The sequence below is a fragment of the Mauremys reevesii genome, linkage group 1 (genome assembly GCF_016161935.1).
Source record: "Mauremys reevesii isolate NIE-2019 linkage group 1, ASM1616193v1, whole genome shotgun sequence".
Classification (NCBI taxonomy): domain Eukaryota; kingdom Metazoa; phylum Chordata; order Testudines; family Geoemydidae; genus Mauremys; species Mauremys reevesii.
Window position 1 is genome coordinate 37,007,817 of NC_052623.1, and position 13,857 is coordinate 37,021,673.

The window sequence follows — 13,857 nt, forward strand, 5'->3', positions numbered from 1 at the left end:
TCGGGGAGCAGAAGCACCTCCTCGGCACCGTACCGTACCGGTACGCCCAAGGCCTCTCGACACCGGACGTCGCCGGCACCGAAGTCGGCCCCACGGCGCTCCCTCTCCCCGAGGGTGAGGAAGGCCAAGACTCCTGCCGCCTCGGCACCACCCGCACCGCAGCCAGGGAGTGCACAGTTGGATCGCCTGGTGCCGACACCCGGCGCGGCACCGACTAAGCCGGTACCACCGATTCCGGTCCCACAAGGGCCGTCGAGTCCGGCGCCTGTTACCTCCCCGGCGCCTGCCACCGTAGAACTCACCATGCCATCCACGCTGGAGGCGTTCTCAGCGGCGAGAGACCTGATCGCCTTGACAGACTCAGCACTGCCTCTACCCCCAACACCACCGGTGAGGGTAATTCAATCCATAGGCAAACCGACCTTGATTAGACCACCCTCGGTCGGCGCAGCAGACCGGCACCACTCACAATCGCGGTCCCACAGATGCTCCAGGTCCAGACGGTGCTCCCGCTCCCGGCACCGCTCGCAGTCCTGGCACCGTTCCGCTACACAGTACCGGTCAGACTCGCGGCACCAGTCGGTATCCCGTTCACCGGCTCACTACTCACGGCACTGCTCCAGATCTCGGCACCGCTCCCGGCACCGTGCCTCCCGAGGCCACTCACGACGCCGGGATTCGAGATCTCGGTCGACCTTCCAGCACCAATCTGGTCGCAGGTCCCGATCTCGCTCTCGGTACCGAGATGCTTCACGACACCGGTCCCCAGTACGTAGGGGAGCCAGGTCCGTCGGGACATCTGCCCAAGGCTTCTCTGCTCCTCCTTGGCCATCCAGACATACGTCGGTGTTGTCCCACGCGGACAGATACTATGCCCAAGACCGCGATTCGGATGTGCCCACCGGAGTTTTCCAGGAAGCCCGGTCTCAAGACCAAGGACCTCAACAGTGGTCCTTTTGGACACCTTGGGTGTACCACCAGGCCCAAGGTGCTCCGTTAGCTCCGGCCCGCTCTGCTTCATCAGAACACCAAGCACCAGAGGCCACAGTTAGCCGTCCTCCTCCAACCGGGATGGAAGATCCACTGGTCCACCCATCGGGTTCCCCGGTACCGCTGGAGCAGGAACCGGCACAAGAACAAGAGAGCATACAGGACCCGCTCGTCCCCGGCGTTTCATCTTCTTTCTCTCCAGACGAGGCAGTGGCAGGGACCTCCTCCTTGGGGCCACCAACAATAGACCTAAGGGCCCATCAGGACCTCCTCAGGAGGATTGCGCTCAATATGAACCTCCAGGTGGAGGAGGTCCCGGAGGTCGAAGACCCAGTGGTCAGCATCCTGTCGGCAGATACCCCCACTAGAGTGGCTTTGCCCTTCATCAGGACCATCCAAGCCAATGCCGACACCTTATGGCAGTCCCCAGCCTCCATCCCCCCTACAGCAAAGGGGGTCGAGCGTAAATACATGGTACCCTCTCGGGGGTACGAATATCTGTATGTCCACCCTCCTCCCTCCTCGTTAGTTGTCCAATCGGTCAACGAGAGAGAGCGCCATGGCCAACAAGCGCCAGCCCCAAAGTCCAAGGAGGCTAGGCGAATGGACCTACTCGGCCGCAAGGTGTACTCGTCAGGCGCCCTACAGCTCCGGGTAGCAAATCAGCAGGCTCTACTGAGCCGATATAATTACAACACCTGGGCGGAGGTGGGTAGATTCACAGAACTACTCCCCCTGATTTTCCGCCAGGAATTCACTGCTTTCCTAGAGGAAGGGAGGAAGGTAGCCAGAAACTCCCTCCAGGCCTCTCTAGATGCGGCCGACTCAGCAGCCAGAACTCTGGCCTCCGGTATCACCATGAGACGCATCTCATGGCTGCAGGTCTCCAACCTCCCGCCGGAGTTACAATATACCATCCAAGACTTACCCTTTGATGGTAAGGGTCTGTTCTCAGAGAAGACTGACCCCAGGCTACAAAGCTTAAAAGACAATAGGGTCATCATGCATTCCTTGGGCATGCATACACCGGTGACCCAACGCAGACCTTTCCGTCCCCAAACTTACCGCCCGTACTTTGTGCCAGGCACTGGCAAGACTTTAGCAGACGGCGCGGGCAAGGCGGGCGTCGATGTCAGTCAGGACCCCAAGCAGGCCAAAACCACGGTCCCTCCAAACCACCAGCGGGACCAAAGTCTGCCTTTTGAAGGTACGCCCGAGGACGGCATACCAGTTTCCGGACAGGATCCTTTTCCTCCCTGTTCCAACCGCCTCTCCTACTTCCTCCCGGCATGGTCCCAATTGACCTCAGACATCTGGGTCCTACGCACGGTGAAACAAGGATACCACCTCCAATTTGTTTCAACCCCGCCTTCCCACCCTCCATCCCAGTCCCTCTTCAGGGACCCCTCTCACGAGCAATTCCTCCTACTAGAGGTGCAAATGCTCCTCGCCATCGGAGCAATAGAGGAGGTACAAAAAGAAGAAAGGGGCAAAGGTTTTTACTCACATTACTTTCTGATCCCCAAGTCGAAGGGAGGCCTCAGGCCTATTCTAGACCTGCGAGGCCTCAACAAGTTCATGATAAAGTTGAAGTTCCACATGGTCTCCCTTGGGACCATTATCCCATCCTTGGATCCTGGAGACTGGTATGCTGCCCTCGATATGAAGGACGCGTACTTTCACATCGCCATTTTTCCTCGGCACAGGAGGTATCTTCGCTTTGTCGCCAAACATCAACATTTCCAATTTACGGTCCTTTCCTTTGGCCTCTCCACGGCCCCAAGGATGTTCACAAAGTGTATGGCCGTAGTCGCCGCACACCTCTGTCGACGGCGGGTACACGTATTCCCATATCTGGACGACTGGCTCATCAGAGGGACCTCCGAGACGCAAGTCATGGAGCACATAGCCATCGTCAGGGACCTATTTACACATTCAGGCCTGATGTTCAATACGGAGAAATCCACACTGGTCCCCACACAATGGCTAGACTTCATAGGAGCTACCCTGGACTCCACTCTAGCCAAGGCCTACCTGCCTCAGCCACGATTCCAGGCACTGGCAGCAATCATCCGAGGTCTGCAGAACTTCCCCACGACCTCGGCTCGCACCTGTCTCGGTCTCCTAAGACACATGGCTGCCTGCACTTATGTGACCAAATATGCCAGGCTCCGCCTTCAACCCCTCCAAACATGGCTCAATTCAGTGTATCGTCCGGGCAGGGACCCAATAGACACAATAGTCACCATTCCACCGAGCACCCTACACTCCCTCGACTGGTGGCTAACCCCCTCCCTGGTATGTGCAGGGTTACCGTTCCATCCGCCACAACCCTCACTATCCCTGACGAAAGAAGCGTCATCTCTCGGATCGGGGACTCACCACGGACACCTTCGCACCCAGGGCCTTTGGTCATCGCAGGAACTGGCGCTTCACATAAATGTCCGAGAGCTGAGAGCGGTCCGCCTGGCGTGCCAGGCATTCCAGAAGCATCTGCATGGCTGTTGTGTCTCAGTGTTTACAGACAACACAACGGCCATGTATTATATAAACAGGCAGGGAGGGACTCGATCTTTCCCCCTCTGTCAGGAGACCATCCGACTCTGGAACTTCTGCATAGCCCACTCGATGGACCTGGTAGCATCCTATCTCCCAGGGGTTCGGAAGACTCTGGCAGATCGGCTGAGCAGATCCTTCCTGTGTCACAAATCGTCGATAAGACCAGACATTATTCATTCGATTTTCCAGAAGTGGGGCTTTCCCCACAGAGACCTATTCGCATCTCGCACGAACAGGAAATGCCAAGTGTTCTGCTCCTTCCAGGGTCTTTCACCGGGGTCAATCTTGGATGCATTCCTCATGTCGTGGAAGCACCGACTGCTCCATGCCTTCCCACCGATCCTGCTGGTTCACAGGGTCCTGTTAAAACTCCGCCAGGACAGAGCGCATCTAATCATGATCACGCCAGCGTGGCCCAGACAGCACTGGTACACCACACTGCTCAACCTCTCCATAGCCAGCCCAATTACCCTGCCACTCCACCCGGACCTCATAACGCAGGACCATGGCAATCTCCGCCACCCGGACCTGCAGGCCCTCCACCTCACGGCGTGGCTCCTGCGTGGCTAGACAAATCAGAGTTACGCTGCTCCGCTCCGGTACAGCATATACTCCTGAGTAGCAGAAAGCCTTCCACTCGGTCCACATATCTGGCCAAGTGGAAGCATTTCTCCTGCTGGTGTGAGACGCAGAATGCTACTCCCTCAAAGGTCTCGATCCCCACTATCTTGGACTACCTCTGGTCCCTCAAGCAGCAGGGCCTGGCGATATCTTCTTTGCGGGTGCACTTGGCGGCCATCTCCACATTCCATCCAGGAGAGAGTGGCCACTCCGTGTTTTCCCACCCCTTAGTTACTCAATTTCGCAAGGGCCTGGAACGCCTCTATCCCCAAGTCCGCCACCCTACCCCTACCTGGGACCTCAACCTAGTCCTAAACAGGCTTATGATTCTGCCATTCGAGCCATTGCTCACTGCTATACTTGTCCTGGAAAACAGTTTTCCTAGTAGCCATTACATCGGCCAGACGGGTCTCCGAACTTAGAGCGCTTACGGTGGACCCACCGTATACTGTCTTTCACAAGGACAAGGTACAGTTGCGACCACATCCAGTGTTTCTCCCTAAGGTGGTGTTGGCCTTCCATACCAATCAGAACATCTTCCTTCCAGTCTTCTTCCCGAAGCCTCATTCATCCCCACGGGAGCAGCAGCTACACTCCTTAGATGTCTGTAGGGCACTCGCTTTTTATATTGATCGGACAAAGCCCTTCCGAAAATGCCCCCAACTCTTCGTTGCAGTGGCTGACTGGATGAAAGGCCTACCTGTCTCCTCACAGAGGATCTCCTCTTGGGTAACGGCGTGCATACGCACGTGCTATGCCTTGGCTCACGTTCCCTCGGGCCATCTCACTGCACATTCTACCAGAGCTCAGGCTTCATCAGCCACCTTCCTGGCCCATGTACCAATCCAGGAAATATGTCGTGCAGCTACCTGGTCATCGGTCCACACCTTTGCTTCGCACTATGCTCTGGTCCAACAATCTAGAGATGATGCAGCCTTTGGCTCGGTGGTTCTGCACTCTGCCACATCTCACTCCGACCCCACCGCCTAGGTAAGGCTTGGGAATCACCTAACTGGAATGGATATGAACAATCACTCGAAGAAGAAAAGACAGTTACTCACCTTTGTAACTGTTGTTCTTCGAGATGTGTTGCTCATATCCATTCCAGACCCGCCCTCCTTCCCCACTGTCGGAGTAGCCGGCAAGAAGGAACTGAGGGGTGGCTGGGTCGGCTGGGGTATATATCCGGTGCCATAGCGGCGCCACTCCAGGGGGCGCCCAGCCGACCCACCGAGTGTTGCTAGGGTAAAAGTCTTCCGACGAACGTGCACGCGGCGCGCGCACACCTAACTGGAATGGATATGAGCAACACATCTAGAAGAACAACAGTTACAAAGGTGAGTAACCATCTTTTCAGCATGAGAGAAAGATTCACAAAATCAGTGCAGGGAATTGCATTCATATGTGTCTCTTCTCCATTACAGGCCCGGCAGCAATGGTGAGAACAAAGTTTCTGCCATCACTGTGTAGACAAACAAGGTTTGTGGCAATTTAAAGGTGCAGTGCACAAAAAACAAATGGATAACAGAATCAAGCGATATATGCTACAATGCCAATATAAGCATAGATTGATTATACAGGTCCCTGTCTTGCATTTGGTCAGTTTGTTGCCTTCTATCGCTATCTCCTCCCTTCCGTGTTTACGGATTTTTTTTAAAGTCATAGTTTCAGCCAAAAGATTTCATTTCTGCCACTTACTCCTGCTTTCTGGAATGATCTGTCTTTATCAATGTGAGGGGACAATTATTATATCAACTCCCCTAGATGATCACATGAACAGACATCTGCTTCATGCAAAAAGATAACTGAGTCCATTTCCATAGCAGCTTTCATGTTACACAGAATGAGGATTTCAATTATGTGGACTTTTACCAGCCATTGATTAAAACAGAGGCTTCATACCCAATTGATTTAGCCTCTTCAACTCAAATCATGGGTGTTAAATTTTTAACTCTCTTCACTCCCTCCCATCACTCCTTCTGCTAAACAAAGTAATAAGAATAATACCTCGCTCTTATATAGCGCTTTTCATCCAGACATACAGATATTTTAGATATAGATAATAGTTATAAGATGATAGGGGTGTAAAGGCTGATTAAAATCAAGGTTTGCAAGCATCATGTATAAATAATGAGGGCATCAGTCTGAAAGCAGAGAAGTAGTATTGGGTGAGTAAATCCCTGGCAATCTGTGAAGAGGAAAACTACTCTCCCAAAGCACTGCTCCTGCCTGGATCCTTGTGTAATTAACAGGAAGATCAGGGCCTTACATTGCAATGAACACTGAGTGTAGTGTCAAATATTCTTCTCTGCCTTTTTTTAATGTGCTAACAGTACGTCCCATTTTTATAAAAAACTGAATTTTGGAAAGAACCAAATGCCTTTTCCTGTAGTTTTATATTACAGAGACTATTTTGTAATTAAATTCACTTGTAAACACTGGTTAGCCCAATAATTTATGTTACATTCAAAGTGTTTAGACCACACACATGTAGTCTGATACCATCCCAAAATCTCAATTCACAAGCACACGGAAAAGCAGAAACTAGACTGAACCCTCATTTTTCAGCTTGTACTATCATGCAGAGCAGCAGGTCTCAAACTTTAGCAACTGGAGGACCCCATTTTGATTTAAAACAATTTGCGAACCCCAACCCTCCACTCAGCCCCAGGCCCTGCCCCCACTCCACCCCTTCTCCCAAGGCCCCACCCTTGCCCCACCTCTTTCCGCCCCTGCTCCACCCCTGCCACTCCTCTTCTCCTCCTCTTTTCGCTACCTCCCCCAAGCATGTCCCATCCCCGCTCCTCACCCTCCCTCCCAGCGTCTCCTGCACGCCGCTGAACAGCTGTTCCCCAGTGTGCAGGAGGCACTGGGAGGGAGGGGGAAGAGTAGATCAGTGGGGCTGGTGACCTAGGACATGATTCCTCCCCCTCCTCCGAGCATGCCCCGTCCCCGCTCCGCCCTCCCCCCAGTGCCTCTTGCATGCCAAGGAACAGCTGTTCCCCGGTGTGTAGAAGGCACTTGGAGGGAAGGGAAGGAGTTGATCAGTGGGGCCTATGGACCCCCTGGAGTACCCTTGCGGACGCCCAAGGGTCCACAGACCCCCCGTTTGAGAAACACTGGTGTAGAGAAAACACAGCTACTAGGGGTTGCATGTTAACATGCTCTTCTGAGATGAATGCATGAGCCTAGATATGTATTTTTTTAAACCTTAACTCTGACACTCAGTGTAGATGAGTGTAACAGCCCTGCAGTGTTTGCCTAAACCTCCTCCTAGCAGGTGTTGATCCTGCTGGAAAAAGGTTAAGTGGATGCTGCTGACTCACTGAAGTAGGTGATTCATTAAGAAGCAAGGTGGGCATGGCTGTCTGGAGAGAGAGGTGCTAGGCTAGGGGTCGGCAACCTTTGGCATGCGGCCCATCAGGGTAATCTGCTAGCAGGCCCTGAGACATTTTGTTTACGTCGACTGTCCACTTGCATTCCCCCACTCCCCCTAAGCTCCCAGTTGCAGTGGTTCACTGTTCCCAGCCAATGGGAGCTGTAGGAAGTGGCGCCCAGCATGTCCTGCAATCCTGACCATTTTGCATTTCATGTCTTCAACTTTTAAATAAATTCTGTGTTGGTAAAAAAATTCTACCATTCGACAGTGAGCAGATTTTATTAAAATCACTACCAGCATGTCCTATCACTGGGTTTGCCCTAAACCCGTGAACCCAAATCAGCCAAAATTATGTTTGACTTCCACTCTATCAACACTTATGCAAGCTCTGAACCAAAGAAAAACACCGGCTACCATAGTAGGGAATGGCTTTCTTCAGTCAGGAAGCTATGCATATTACCCGCTGTACTGCACCTGACAGGGTCACTCAAGTTGAAATTAGACACCACGGCTGCAGACCCATAGAAGCACTGCTCCACAGTCACAGAAGCTAGTACTTTTTACGAAGAATGATGTTAGTGGTCACACGTTGATGTTCAGTGACCTCACAATACTATATAGCTTCACTTTGCCTTCCAATTCTGTTGTAATCCGGGTTTTAAACACGTCTAGTATTCCTGCAAGTTAAGCACATCTCCAATTTATTGGACATGACACAACAATAGCTAGGCAACAACTTTTACAAAAATACTTGAATGCTATTTCAGACTTACAAATATATAGACATCGGTTCTCTTCACTGGAAAATACAGAAATCTTATACAAGTCTTAGATCAGCGTTTTTATAAAAATAACAGGAACAGAATGGAAATTTGTGACCATCACTTACACTCCTGATTGGTCAATACATACAAATATTAACACCGTTCCAAATGTTGATTCAAATATAATATAAATATCTGGCACTTCTGTAGTGTTTTCCACCATGGATCTCAAAGCCCTTACTAAATACTAGTGCATTGAGCCTTCTAACAATCTTGTGAGACAGGGAAGGATTATTATCTTAATTTTACAGAAGTGAAAATGAGAAACAATATTTAAATGACACAGAGAACAGGAATAAATCAAGTATTTCATTACTCCTAGGCCTGTGCTTTAACTACTAGAGTCTGCTACTTCTCTTAGACGTGATTTTTTCTTATTATGTACAAAGAAATTCAGACCATTTCAAAAGTAAAGTCTTCCTATATATATACTAGAAAGTGTTGTAATGTTTTCAGAATTTCCTTGACGCTCCATTTTTAAAGTGCTAGATTCTGATTACGTTACCCAGAGTGACTAGTTACTTCATGAACAGTCCAATAGATGTCAATGTGTCATGTGCTGTTCAGTCTGAGAAAAAGTATCGGAATCTGGCCCAAAGTACAATTAGAACTGAACAGGAGTGAGTCTCTTTTCTTGTCACTGCAAATTGAGCATAGCAGCTGTTGAAGTCCATGAAGTTGCACCAGTGTAGAACTGGAGTGAAAGGAAGAGCAGGCACTATAATTTTAAGCAGTAAATTGTGAGTTAAGATGGGATTTTAAAAGGAACATGTGTGTGTGTGTGTGTGTGTGTGTACGTACACGTATATATGTCCTGCAGGGGGGTAAGGGTTAGGTATAAAACTCTCATTGAAATTCATAGCCTTAAAGCCTTTTTGCCCCCTTAAACAGTATCTTGGTAAATACTATGTTTTACAAGGGGAGATTAATTGAACCTCTCCTTGTTGAATGGTGACATCATGATAGAAGGCAGCATAACTGTGTAGTGCTACAATATTCCATGCACATGGAGCTCTTAATCAGGGTGAGAGTTTAAAAGATTCTTATTATGCTCTAATAAATGACATTTTAAAATGTGCTGTCATAGCCAAATTAAAATACACATTTCTATAAAATAAAATGTTTCTCTGTTTTATAATTAGAAATTTTGTTAATATATGGAAAAACAGTGTAGTCCCCACTCTTTCCCTTAACAAAGTCAATGGCAAAGCTCCCATTGAGTTCACTGGCAAAACTCCACCGTTGGGTTTCACCCATAGTTTTAACAGCAGCATCAAGATTGTAATGTAATAATCATTCTTGTTAACATCTGTCTGTCACTGGGTCTTCACTTCCCATTTTGAAAGATTAAAGTTGTGATCCCCACTATATGTGAGGTACAGATGAAATCTCATCATACGATTGAAAGTGCAATTGAAACATAACATTGCATAAGTAAAATCAATGATGATGGTGAGATCCTGTACCAGGCACTTACTCCTACATATGAAGAGAAGACATCTGAGCCATACCCGATTTAACTTTATCCTTGCTGGCAAAATAAACTGCAATCTAAAACTGTTTGTATTGCAAAGGGGGACCGTCTATTGTATCTACATCGCTGCATCACAAATGCGTGTGTGAGAGAGATTTTAAATGAAAAAGAAGTAAATATTTCAATTACGCATGCTTTGTGTTCCTCATCTGTCAGAACAAGTACTGCATGAAATACTATTACTCATAATGAAGGCTTTAACCTTACCTTTGAATACACTTAGTAACAGCTGCAATCGAGAACATTTTAAAATAGATTTGTTCGTTTAGACCAACTTAGATTTATGGCTTCTGACGAGTTTTATGAAGATTTAAAAGCAAACCAAAACAGTAAGATGGCACTTTTTTGAGTTACAATTCCTCGTGAGAATTAAACACACAATTCACCACATTTAGGAAATGTACAATTATAAAACTAAGGGCTTTACAAAACCTCATGTCACAAATATCCTTTTAAAAACTTTGAAATGGTGACAATTTAGTAACCTGGGATTTAAAGTCTTTGGTTTCTAATGAATCAACTATTTAAAAGCCAAAAGGCTACCCTGCACACAGGCCCCGATCCTGCAAGGGAACGTGTGGCCATGCCCCTTTGGCTGTTTGGAGCCATGTTTAATTCTGGGAGGTGCCATGCAGCCTTAAGGGTCTTGCCAGGATTAGAGCCCTAGCAAATGAGGGTTATGCATGTGCTCTACTAGATCAGTGGCCTTAATTCCGAGTGGATAGGTCCCTTCGTGGTGTGGTTCTAATGCTTGAAATCTGTTACTCTACCTTTTTCTTACATGTAGCTGTCTAAGCACTTTGCCAATTCATACTTTGCCTCTGTATGCTACTCATTTCAGCCTACTGAGTCAATAACACTGCAAAATAAACCAGTTACGTTCCAAACACATTAATCAGCCCAACTGGGTTGTTATGTAAATAATAAGCTTTTTTAACAATCTTAAAATAAATATTTCTCTCCTCCCCCTTTCATCTTTGAAGGGGAAAAAATTAAATTAAAAGCAAACCCTATGTTCAGCGCTCAGGTCACTGTGACACAAAGCAGCACAAACCAGTAAATCTAATAAGGCTGACAATCTAGGCTTGGTCTGCCAGTATATCCACAGGCTTCTGAGCCATGCAAAATTGTGAAGGCTTTGGATATTGGCTCTGCGGCAGCAGACTGACTTATCCAGAGGAAAGAAAGATCAGCCTTCTGCCCAAGGGGTAAGGGGTAAGAAGAATCGCTGTTGTTCAGAGCTGTTATGGTGTGTAGAGGAAGGAGAGTTAATGTAAGAAGCGAGCTTCCTGCAGTCTCCAGTTCTGGGGCTGTGTTAACTTGTGGGAGTCACTCTTTTGCAACACTGGGGAGTAGATGGATCTGGCTCAGGCTAATGGCCAGGGATATGTATTTATTTATGTGTGTGGCACCTATCCCAATTGTATTACCAACAGATGTTACTTACAACACATACCTACAAGCGTAAAGCTTTCACAACACTAATTCAGCACACTAGGAGACAGATCTGCGGTAAATGGATGCTGGTCCATTCGTTTTCATGTACCACTTTACCCCAGCAAAGGATCTGTACCCTCAAACCTCCAATTACTCTAATAATCTCTCTCCCTTCTCCCCCCCCCAAAAAACCAAAAAAACCTGTCATGCCAGTGCTTACATCTCCAGTGATGCCTTCCTAGGGTCTATAATGCCTCTGCCACCAAACTCACCCCTTTCCCCAAAAGCTGTGAATGCAACACCCCAGCCACACAGTACCTAGCAGAGGGCCTCATGCCCCCCACTCTCAGTCACTGTTGCTCCCTGCGGCAGGGCCGCCCAGAGGGGGGGGCAAGAGGGGCAATTTGCCCCAGGCCCCGGGCCCCATAGGGGCCCCCACGAGAGTTTTTCAGGGCCCGTGGAGCAGGGTCCTTCACTCGCTCTGGGGGGCCCGGAAAACTCCTGCGGGGCCGGGCCCAGGAGCTTCTTCCGCTCCTGGTCTTCGCCGGCGGGGGGTCCTTCCGCTCCAGGGTGGAAGGACCCACCACTGGCGAATTACCGCCGAAGCGGGACCCGCCGCCGAAGTTCAGCTCGGTCTTCAGCGGTAATTCGGCGGCGGGGGGCCCTTCCGTTCCGGGACCCGCCGCCGAAGTGCCCTGAAGACCAGTGGTGGGGGCCCTCCGCCGCCGAATTACCGCCGAAGAACGGGCTGCACTTCGGCGGCGGGTCCCGCTTCGGTGGTAATTCGGCAGCGGGGGGCCCCCGCCGCGGGTCTTCGGAGCACTTCGGCGGTGGGTCCTGGAACGGAAGGGCCCCCCGCCGCCGAAGACCCCAGGCCCCCGCAATCCTCTGGGCGGCCCTGCCCTGCGGCAGTAGGGGATTCACTACTGACAGTATTTGTTTCCTGCCACTGGTTTATAGCCTCATCTGAGTCATTTCTATGCTTTTAGATTAGGACACGAGAGCCACTAAACACTCAAGAGTTCTTAGCAGACCTTTTGATGCCACAAATCCTCCATCTGGTGCAAGGTTTCTAGATTAATTTCAAGTTAAGTTGCTGAGCCTCGTCCCACCACCTGCAGCATGGATCCTGGCCCAACAAAGTTTTTTTGGGGACGAAGGGAGGTTATCTGTTTTATCCAACTGTATTAACTAATCACTGTGACAGGTTTGTTTCCACAATTTAAAGCAAGTGATAGAGAAGCCTCAATTAAAGATGACTTTGTTCCATCTTCTGCTATTTAAAATTACAGGCTCAGTTCTTAACTACTCTTTTTAGATATGGAACTAGAAAATGTGCTTGCAATACAGCTCCAGGAACAGCTGAATAGCAAAAATATCCAGGCTTGAGTTTATGATGTCAAACCAGCAGGCCTGATCCAAAGCCCATTGAAATGACAACGATTGACTTGAATGGGCTCTCGACAAAGCCCAGACACAGCACACAGACTATACTTTCCTGGGTCATAGTCGCTAACAAGAAATAGGTCAGGTCTATGCTCGGTCTGTCTGGGGTCTTCTAAACCTTCTTGGATGATTATGAGAACTAAACAGGTTCAGGTTATATGAAACAGAGTGGGCCAATTGAGGACACTGCGAAGTTGCTTATTTTCTCTCTTTAACACTTTGTTACAGCCAGGGGCGGCTCTAGGAGGGTCCACTGGTCCCGCGGCACCGGTGGAGCATCCGCAGGCACGCCTGAGGGAGGTCCACCGGAGCTGCCTGCTGCCCTCCCGGCGACAGGCAGAGCGCCCCCCGTGGCATGCCGCCCCAAGCACGCGCTTGGCGCACTGGGGTCTGGAGCCGGCCCTGGTTACAGCCTTCCAGTTGCAAACATAACTGCTTCTGCCAGGCCCAAGCAGTTTAATTTTCAAATCAAATCATTTGTATATTGTGTATAATATATATACACACACACAGACATGGCTGCTCTAAAAAAAGGTTAAAAATTGCAATAATGTTAAAATGACCCCGGAAAGTTGCTTTTCATTTGTTTTGTTTTGTTTTTTTAAAGAAGATCAGGCTGAAGCTGCAGAGGATAATACTGAAAGCCTCGGGCGAAGAAAACATAAAGCAGGTAGAACAGAAGAACATGCAAATGAATATGACTTGGATCTACACCCACTTTTCCAAATTTGCAGAAGACTAAGTAATCATTGGGATTACGGTAGAAAGAGGAAAAGATTTGTGTAATTTGCAGAAAGAATCAGAAAGTTCATTAGTCCCCTCATAAGTGGGCAAGACTTTGAAAATGTATCCTATCCATGTATGCGATTGCTCTACTGCTCAGAGACTGTCACACTTCACCCATAAGACTCTCCTATTACTAGACTGCACTGTAAAATTCAGCATGAGGAGATCCAGAATTGTGAGACCTCCTTTAAATACCACTTACACAGTCATTAAACATGACAGTTTTAGAGATATTTGCATCTTGCAGGTCAAAAATGACCTTAATCTTAACCATCCATGCA